Consider the following 10,840-nt stretch of genomic DNA (forward strand, 5'->3'; position numbering starts at 1 on the left):
CCGGATAATCATTTTAATTTGCTTGCCCATGCTGATATATTAAAACAAACAAATGAACGATTCTACTTATTTAGTACCTAATTAATTTATATTAACTCACACAAAATTATTTTTCTTTTGATTTTAAGTTTTGCCAAAAAATTGTATAACAGCATCATTTTATCGATAACAAAAATTTTAATAGTTTATTTATGAAGATATTTGAAATTGGATTGTAACTTTTTTTAAAGGTATATCCTTTTATTAATATACTATTATTAGTTTTATCGTTTAACATAAAATAAATCATTAAATTCTCTTTATTTTATACATGTACAAAGTTATAATTTCTTATATTATTTACTCATTTGTCCTTAATTTGGTACTTTTAATTCAATCTTTTTTATTCAATTAGATGTTATTGAACTCTTGATTAAAAAAGAAAAACTTATATCATGGTCAAAAATAATGGGAAGTGACCAGTACATTATGATTGATCTTTATGATTTGTAGCATGTAAAAATTTTAATATTTAAATATGAATATTTTTTTTGGTAATAATTATGTATTGTGGTGCAATTCTTTTTTCTTTATGTATTACTATTTACTCTTTTAATTCTCGCTTTCATTTAAAAATGAGAAAAAAATAAGATGTACACTATAAGATCAATTTACAATCAAATTACTTGATCATCTATATAATCACCAAGCAACCAAATACATAATTCATTCTCTAATTTATAAAATTTAACGAAGACATTGGTAAATATATTGGTTTCACATTTATTTATATATTTTATTTATTTATGTTATATTTGTAATTATATTATATTTATTTTTATCAATATATTTTTTTTAAAAAAATACCATTAGTATTAGCACATGGTGTATTAAATAAATTAAATGATAAAAATACGTAACAATTTTTTTTTCAGTCAAGATTCAGTAAAATACTATAATAAAGTGGAGAAAAAAATGTAATATTATACCAAAAATTTTTTTTTAAATCATAATTGTAATTTATGATTGAAATCATAATTTAAATATTTTAAACGGGATAATTTTATTTAGAGAATTCATAATTCAAGCGTCATTTTTATATACTTAATAGCTACATTCGAGTTAATACATTTAATACTATATTTAAAAAATTACGAACAATACACATCATATTATTTATTTATTAATTAAATTATTACAATTCAAATTAATTTTATTAGAATAATTTAAAATTATAATTTTAATTTTATTATGTACATAGCACGGATTATTACACTTGTATAAATAATATTACCGAATATTAATAAAAAGCATTAATTACTATTATTTCTCAATATATTTTGTAGCGACCACAACGGAATAATAAATTGATGATGACAAAATATTAATGAGCTTTGTTGACCAAAATAAAAAAAAAATTGTTAGGTGTATAAACGTGTAGAGGTTAACAACTCTAGTCTCTCTATATATAGGTGCTTGTATTTGTTGTATTCAATATATTTAGTATTCACAAATACAAGTACCGTTTCTTTATTTGTTTGTAAGAGATGGCAAACTTGCACATGAAATTTTCTCTAATAATATGGTTGATGGGAGTTTCTCTCTTAGTATCGCTCAATGATAGTGGATTGAGCACAGCAAGCCCTAATGGAAACCATGAAAGTTCTCTGCAAACCAATGATGATGTTCATCATGTTGCCAGAAAAGTTTCAAATGATCCAAATCTGTTGTCACATTACAATAAGCAAACTGAAAGCTTATATCATATTCAAAGAGAAAGTCCAGATGGTCCAGATCCACGTCATCATGGCGGGTTTATACAATCCAAAAATGTTGATCAGAAAGTTTCAAATGATCCAAATCTGTTGTCACATTACAATAAGCAAACTGAAAGCTTATATCATATTCAAAGAGAAAGTTCAGATGGTCCAGATCCACGTCATCATGGTGGGTTTATACAATCCAAAAATGTTGATCAGAAAATTTTAAATGATCCAAATTCTGTATCAGATTACTACAAGCAAACTGAAAGCTTATATCATATTCAAAGAGAAAGTCCAGCTGGTCCAGATCCACGTCACCATGGCGGATTTATACAATCCAAAAATGTTGATAAAAAAATTTTAAATGATCTAAATCCAGGGTCGCATTACTATAAGCAAACTGAAAGCTTATATCATATTCAAAGAGAAAGTCCAGATGGTCCAGATCCACGTCATCATGGTGGGTTTATACAATCCAAAAATGTTGATCAGAAAATTTTAAATGATCCAAATTCTGTATCGGATTACTACAAGCAAACTGAAAGCTTATATCATATTCAAAGAGAAAGTCCAGCTGGTCCAGATCCACGTCACCATGGCGGATTTATACAATCCAAAAATGTTGATAAAAAAATTTTAAATGATCTAAATCCAGGGTCGCATTACTATAAGCAAACTGAAAGCTTATATCATATTCAAAGAGAAAGTCAAGCTGGTCCAGATCCACACCACCACCACCCCCAGTTTATACAATCTAAAACTTCAAAATGACAATCATATCAAAATATTGAATCCAAAAAATGTGGATTCAAAATATGATAGCTATATCCATTCATGAATAATGACATATTTAGTCTGCTTAGACTTCTAGAGAGCTTGTAAACATGCTCAATTTGAGCTTTCCTTATGTGTACTTTGATACTGAATTAATAAGCAAGCTTTATAATAAATTCAAAAATATTAATAATAAACAAAGAACTCTATCATCATCATATTCCTATTTCAAGTTTAATTTTTTACTTTCTAACTTGTTGACACTTTTAGCCAATGATGATCATAAATATAGTCAAGAGGGGTTAATTAAATAATAAAATTAATGATAAATTTTTGCCAAAGAAAACTTCAACTTTTTATGTCTTATAAACAAATTTCAAGTTTTACATTATGTTTAATATTTTTCACATTACCTAAAATAGAGATAATTAATGTGCTCTAAATATAACCTTAAATAGCAAATGCATTAACTATGGATGAACCTATGTACAAACTTGTGAGGATAAATGATTCCACTAAAAAGATATATCTATACATATATTTGTCTCTACTAAAGAATTATGTTTGTCCCCCACATTAAAATAAAAATGATCTTATGAATTATTTTATTAAATTTGATTTCACATAATAATAAAAAAAATTTATCAAATTTTTATCTAAAAATATAAGATGATAAAATATATATTAAATCAATTTAATAAAAATGAAAATATTGTGATACTATTCATTTAGTGAATTTAGTTAAAATTTATATTCTTAAATTTTTTTTCTACTCAAATTTAATATTTATTAGTAAACTAAAGAATTTTGGACTACATATATTTTTTCATGGTTATTATTATTATTTTAAAAGTAGTTTTGGTCTTTCTTCTATTAAATACTTGAATAATTGTTAAGTAATTTATAAAATATACAATAGGGATAGGAGGAGTTTGGTGCATAATTCTTCTCCCTAAAATATCTTTAATCATGTATAATTCCTAAAATTAAATGTGTTTTACTATTTTAAAGATTCAAATAACAAATTCCTTGATTATAAGATAATCTATTTATATTATCATCTTTATTAATCTAAGATTTACTATTATTACATGTATTTAATTTATAAAAAAATAAACGAATAATAACATTAATATCTAAATATATCAGTCTTAATAATGAATAAATAAAAATTATTTAATATTTAATATATAATATTTTCACATTATATATATACTTTGATATGTTTATATAAAATTTTTGTTATTATTATGTTATATATGTTTGTCCTTATGAAACTTTTGGATTTCTCATTGAATGGCAAATCATAAGGATAGATAGTGTTGGAGAGTCCGTTGTTGTCCGTATGAATTGTATCTCTGAGATTTAGTTTGGTATAAAGTTTTTATTTGTTAAAAGTAACTTATAAAAGTAAAAAGATAATTTTTTAAAAATTGTAATATCTATATTTGATAAATTAAATTAAAAATAAGTTTTAATAAACACAAATAATAATAAATGTGTTTAGTAAAATAGTTTTTAAAATTTAAAAGTATTATAATAGACATAAATATAAGAATTAAATTTTAAAATTAATTAATGTATGAGATTATATTAGACTCTTTAATTTTAATAAGTATAAATTATCTTTAAAAAAAGTTTTACTTTAGATACTTTTAAAAGAATATTTATTTTTCAAAAATTATAAATATAAACACATAATTTTTTTATTTATTAAACATAAAATAAAAAATTTTACGAAACTTAAGTTTGAGTATATCCTGAGGGCATCAGTTGAAAGGTGAGATTATTCTCTGCATCCAGAGGTTGTGAGACAATTACTATAAATCCAAATATTGGCCATAGTTGGATTAACAACCTATATCATATTATTACTACTACCAGTTCGAGCCTAACATCAACCAGAAGTTCTTGGTGTAGGAACTGACTCTAAGGTGCGTGGTGATATTGGACTCCCAGTATCATTGTTTGACCTTTCGGTAAAAAAGGATTATCTATCAGACTACAACATGTTTATAATCTTTTCATTTCTCAAAAGCATGCAAGTGATGAAACCACCATAAACAACATTATTATTCAAATTAGAGTGTGCCAATTTGTTTTACTTGAATTTTGTTCAACTCAAACAAATAAATCATCGATCAACCTTATATTGAAGTCTCAATTCGAAAATCAGAAACCACTGATCTTTTGAATTGTTATTAAGATTTACAATACTGTTGGCAAACTCAAGTCTCCCTTTGACCTTCCTCATTTTCGTCCACTACTCTTAGCTTTTGATTCAATCCCAAGTCTCCAACCTTATCTAGAAACTATCTACTGTAGTTTAATTGAACTTGATTTTATAGAATTAATTTTGGATAAAAGTGAGTTTATTTATGATTTATGTTTAGAAACTCTATATCAAAATTGATTTTGAAAGCACGTATATTGTTTGGATAATTTTAAATTATATTTAAATGGAAGATTACTAAAAAGGACATGACATTTGTTTTGCTTGATTTTTGTCAATCTCAACACAGATATTGACTCAAACTTGTATCAAAGATCTCGATTCGAGAAGCAGATACGACTTCTCTAAAAAGGGTGTCCGACCTAGATTTTTACTAAGCGTGTCGAAGATACAAGAATTACTTGTGAAGTAACTACAGAAAAAAATGAATTAATAATCAAAATACTCATTGGAACAAACAACATAACTATAACGTGGATAATAAAAGGGATCAATGAAAATGTGAACAAGAAGTTTAAATCAATAAGAAAAAAAAACTAAAAGAAAATAAATGGGCTAAAAAATAAATAAATAAATAAATAAATTCAAATTTGAATTGAAACAGTCACATGTACTTACAGTCCATAGTCTTTTTGAATGTTAGTGTGACTTTGAACTTTTTAGAGTTTCAGTATAATTTTAAAGTGTTTTCAATTGAAGTCCTTTTAATTCTCCATAGTCTTTTTGAATGTTAGTGTGACTTTGAACTTTTTAGAGTTTCAGTATAATTTTAAAGTGTTTTCAATTGAACTCCTTTTAATTCTCCTTAACTTCTCTATTTATAGACAACAATGTTGGATGATTGAGTGCTTTTCTTTTTTCACGATCTCTCTTTAGTTTTTCTCGAGTTCTTCTTGTCCACGATCTTGCCTTGACCGGCCACTAAGGACCTTGGTTTCCAAGTAACAGCCCCATGTTCTTTATTTACCATGAGCCAAATGATTTTCTCACGTGTCATTTAACAAAATTCGACTTGAGCCATTTTTGACTCATATCATGCATGGTGTAATCAAAATTTTAATTATTGTCGTCGTTTTGTACAAGGCGTTGAAATTTTTCACTAACAAAAATTGCCCCTTAAAACTAATCGTTTCACAAGTAAAATGATAAGTTTTATTCAACACGTGCTAGTCATGTGCTGCTTTTCAAATTCAGAATTTGAAAAGATAGTTACGCAGTTTCTGAAACAACGCGCACATTTTTTTAGGAATATGCAACGTCTCCTGACCTCTTAATTAAACATTTTCAGAGAAGCTACTACTTCTTTACTTGCTTTATCTTTTATTATTCACATCAAAGAGCAAATTCTTCTTTCTTCAAAGCTTTTCTCATCATTTTCATGGATTCCCAGTCTACTTAACAACAAAACGCCTCTTCATCTATTACTGCTACTTCTTTCACTTTTGCCACAGTTGCTGCGACTACCACCATTACTTTTACCACTACTCGGGCGACCTTGGCCGCTTCTTCTTCTTCCATTCCAACCATCATTTTTGCTACAACCACTTCTGTTCCTGGTATTGCAGCCACTGCTCAATGCTTACCTCAGCAGCACGAGGAGGACAATGATGTTCAAATTGTAACCCCTCCTCCTCTAGTAGTTAGTGTGGCACAATTCTATAACAATGATGGTACCTTGAGAGCTTCCAATCTAGATGTTGAAACCATAGAACTTTGGCAGAGCCAAATATTCCTGCCTTTAAGGGTTACTGGCATCTTGCATTCATTTTTAGGGTCACTTTCTACTCAAGAACAAATTGACTCCATTTCTTCTTTCTTTCCATCCCCGCGTGAAGATCTTTTTATTTTCTATAAAAATATCAAGGCCTCTTATTTTGCCAATCAAGTTTTTAGAACTGCTCTTCCCAAGGAGTCTAGTTCTCTTTTTTTGATTTGGATGTCGAGATTAGCTCCTACTTATAAATCTGTATGGAAATCAGTAGGAATCACTTCTGCTATCAAACTAGCTACTTTCGATCTATCATACAGTGCACCCCTTTTAGGAGCTAGTTTATACTTTTGGTGTCCTACCACTAATAATTTTTACTTTTCATATGGGATGATGAGTCCCACTCTGATAGAAATGTATGCTTTAACTGGCATGCTTCCTGATGAGGAGTGCGTGTCATGGTCTACTGAATATCCTGATGATATATTTGACATCAATTTTGATTCGACTACTATGTCGGGTTTTATTCAAAACAACATGGGCTTTGATGATGATTCTATCACCGACAGTGAACATGTATCTTTTTTGCTTTTATGGCTCAATGCTTTTGTTTTTTTTTTTTTTTTGTGTCCCACATCAATCCAGATCCAGAAAAATAATTATCTTCCTTTAGCCATCATGCTTCATCATAAAAATACATCGAATTTCCTTCTTTGATCTTAGGCCAACTCTATAAAACTTTATCTCTGGTAGTTGGTGAGATTCGTCAAGGCGAAACTTTTATTAAGTCTTTTAGTCCACTCTGAGTTGTGAACCTATCGTTAAAAGCTGTCCTTAAACCTCGAATTTTAGCCTCATCCTCCAACATTCCAAAAACTCTCATTAATGGTATTTGACTCTCTCTCATGTCCTAGTTAAAACCAAAAAATATGTCTGTCGTTGATGCTTTTTGCCACTTCATTACCCTTCTTCTTGACATCAAAACTGATGATAACACTTCTTACTATCCCAATCCTTTCACTTACCACCGAAGTTCAGACAAGTATCTTCTCTCTTTTACCAGTTCCAAGTCAGAAAATCAATTCATCATTGACGACCTGTGGTCTTGAACATTAACTCTTCAAATTCTCCCAGTAGGACTCCCTCATGAACCGACAATGGCTTTAAAAAAAATTAGTTACTTACTCTCCTCAATATGTGTCATCACGTCAATTTGGACTAGCTCAAGCACTACCTTTGTCCACTATCCCTCGACTCTAAAGTGCAAATTATTCATTATAAGGTGTCAAACTTAGAAGAGTTCAATCAAATCCAAGATTTGAACCATCAAAGAATGAGTGCACAATACCACAGACTTGACCTCACTCAATGTTTTCTTTCGACAACGTCTTTTCATAAGTGGTGATCGACCTATTATTCATCCTATTGCACTTCAATTGATCAAGCTCTTTCTAACTTGGTCCTTCCGCCTGCGCAGACTACCATATTATCAAAGAAAACTAAAGGTGAGCACACCAAACAAATTGTTAAGTTCGAGAAGTATTACAAAGTTAAATGGCATTTTAGGAGGGTATGGTATGTCTTCAACGAGGCTTTAGAGGTATAGAAAAAGAAGAAGGAAACACACCTTTATAAATGTCTTGAGCATTACTTACAAACCTTTACTCGAGATTTTTTGGTACATAAAAAATCTTTATGAGCCCCTTTAAGTTTTCTCTTTTTCGTAATGCTCTTTTTGGCCTTGCTAAAGGAGCCTTTGGCATGATTTACCCACTTCGTAAAAATGAACAAAGAAGAATGCAAGGCCATTAGATTGAGGAGTGGAAGAGTGCTTAGCCAAAAGAATGAAGGGCAAACTGAGGTACCAAAGGAGGACGTAGAAGCACGAAAATAAGAAAAAAAGGCCCATGTACCAAGCAAGGCTCCAAAAGAGAAAGAAATAGTGACTCCTTACCAACCAATAATCCTATTCTCTCAAAGGATTAAGGAACAAAACAATGAAAAGTAATACTCCAAATTCTTGGAGGTGTTTAGGAAGCTTCAAATCAATATTCCATTCATAGAGGCTTGGAGCAAATGCCTCTCTACACTAAATTCATGAAGAAGTTGCTATCTAAGAAGAAGACTTTGAGGGAAAATAAAATAATGGTGATGACCAAGGAGTGCAATGTCATTATCTAAAAAAACTTGCCAAAGAAATTGAAAGATCCAGGGAGCTTCCAGTTTCATGAACCATTGGAAAAATCACTTTTGAGAAGGCATTGTGTGATCTAGGGGCAAGCATTAATCTGATGTCATTGTCCATAATGAAGAAGCTACAGATCAAAGAGGTGAAACCAACAAGGATAGTCCTATAAATGGCTGAAAAATCAATGAAGTATGCACACAGAGTAGTTAACAATATCTTCGTCAAGGTGGAAAAGTTTTTTCTCCAAGCAGATTTTGTGATCCTTGACATGGAGGAGGATGAGAATGCATCCATCATTCTAGAGAGACCATTCTTAGCCACTGGGAGAGCCCTCATTGATGTAGAAAATGGTGCATGATGAGCATTTAGTTTTTCATGTCTTCAAAACTATGCATCATCCAAATGAGAAGGAAAATTGCATGAAGGTTGATTCAATTGATCCAAATATGAAGGAAGCACTGACGGAGGAAAAATGCCGGTAAAGATTTTTCACAAAAATATCGCGTTGCAAGTATAGTTCTAAACCGAAAATTAAACCTCAATCAACGTTTAGATTGTTTGTCACTTAAGCAAACCTAATAAAAACCAAAGTATTTAGACCTTAGGTCTTCTCTCAAGGAATTGTAGGGAAGTGTAGTTTATTATTGGTTATGGAAAAGTATATTTTTGGGGATTTTGAAATAAGGAACAAGAAAATATAGATTGCGAGAAAAATAAACTAATAACTTAGAAAGCTCTTAGCAAAGATTGAGAATTAGACATCCTATCCTCATTATCATCGTCAATTGTGATGGTAAATGTGAATTGCCTTCACTTAGTTAACCTCTAACCAATGGAGGAAGGTCAAGTGCATACAATCAACTTGAGTTCACAAGTCCTAGTCAACTCATAGTGAGAGACTAGCTTTGGTGAAGTTCAAGCTAACCGGCAATCTTCAATTACCAATCAACAAAAGTCTTTTGATAACTCAAGAGTCTCTAAATAATCGATTCAAGTCAAGAACATAAAAATCTAATTTAAAATCTAACCAAATATTTTATCAAACACTTGGTAGGCACAAAATAAAAGCATAGAAAAGTAATAAGAGAATGTAAAATCTAAGTCCAACAATTGAAAGGAATCAACGACACAAATTAAATAAAGTATTAATAACATAAAAAATATGAATTGCATTAATAAAGATCAAGAATAGCAAGAGTACATAATATGACGGCAACAAAGTGAAAGAAATCAACAAGCGAAGATAACTGAGGTACTATAACAAACAAAAGTAGAAGAAAACTAAATTAAAGCAAGGTAGAAATTTAAATTTGAGAAGGAACACGACTAAAAAACCCTAAAACCTAGAGAGAGGAGAGAGTCTCTCTCTCTAAAAACCTACATCTAAAACCTAAAATTGTGTGAATGAAAGTAATTGAATGATCCCCTCCAGCTTCACTCTGTAGCCTCTAATCTGTATTTTCGAGCCTAAAACTGGGTCAAAAGCAGCCCAGAAATCGCCCCCAGCGAATTCTGTGTAATACAGCACGTGACGCTCGTCACGCGTACGCGTCACTGAACCTTGTACCTGGCCACGCGTAGGCGTCAGCAATGCGTGCGCGTCGTATGTCTTCTGCACTAGTCACGCGTACGCGTCGTCCATGCGTACGCGTCGCTGCCAGCTTCTCAAAACTTCAATTTCTTGTGTTCCTTCCACTTTTGCATGCTTCTTTCCATCCTCTAAGTCATTCCTACCCTATAAACCCTGAAAATATTTAACAAATATATCACGACATCGAATGGTAATAAGAGAGGATTAAAATTAGCGAATTTAAGGCCAAAGAAGCATGTTTTCAATCATAGCACAGAATTAGGAAGGAAAATGTAAAACATGCGATTTATATGAATAAGTGTATGAATAATTGATAAAATTCACTCAATTCAATACAAAATATATCACAAAATAGTGGTTTATCAAGCACTTAATGAAGCACCTCTAGAAGTTCACCTCCATGCTTGAAGGGAAAAAAAGAAGAAGAAGTGGTACAACCAATAAAGAATACAACCACCAAAGAAGCTCCTCCTATAATCAAGTGTGCATCATCAAGCACGGAGGAAGAGAAGACTCTGAAGAATACCAAAGGATGAAAAAAATAAGAGAATCCCCACAAGAGATTTTTAACCAAGACAAAGGGTCTTACTATCTCATCCACCTT

Source organism: Arachis hypogaea, chromosome 16, assembly GCF_003086295.3.
Source record: "Arachis hypogaea cultivar Tifrunner chromosome 16, arahy.Tifrunner.gnm2.J5K5, whole genome shotgun sequence".
Classification (NCBI taxonomy): Eukaryota; Viridiplantae; Streptophyta; class Magnoliopsida; order Fabales; family Fabaceae; genus Arachis; species Arachis hypogaea.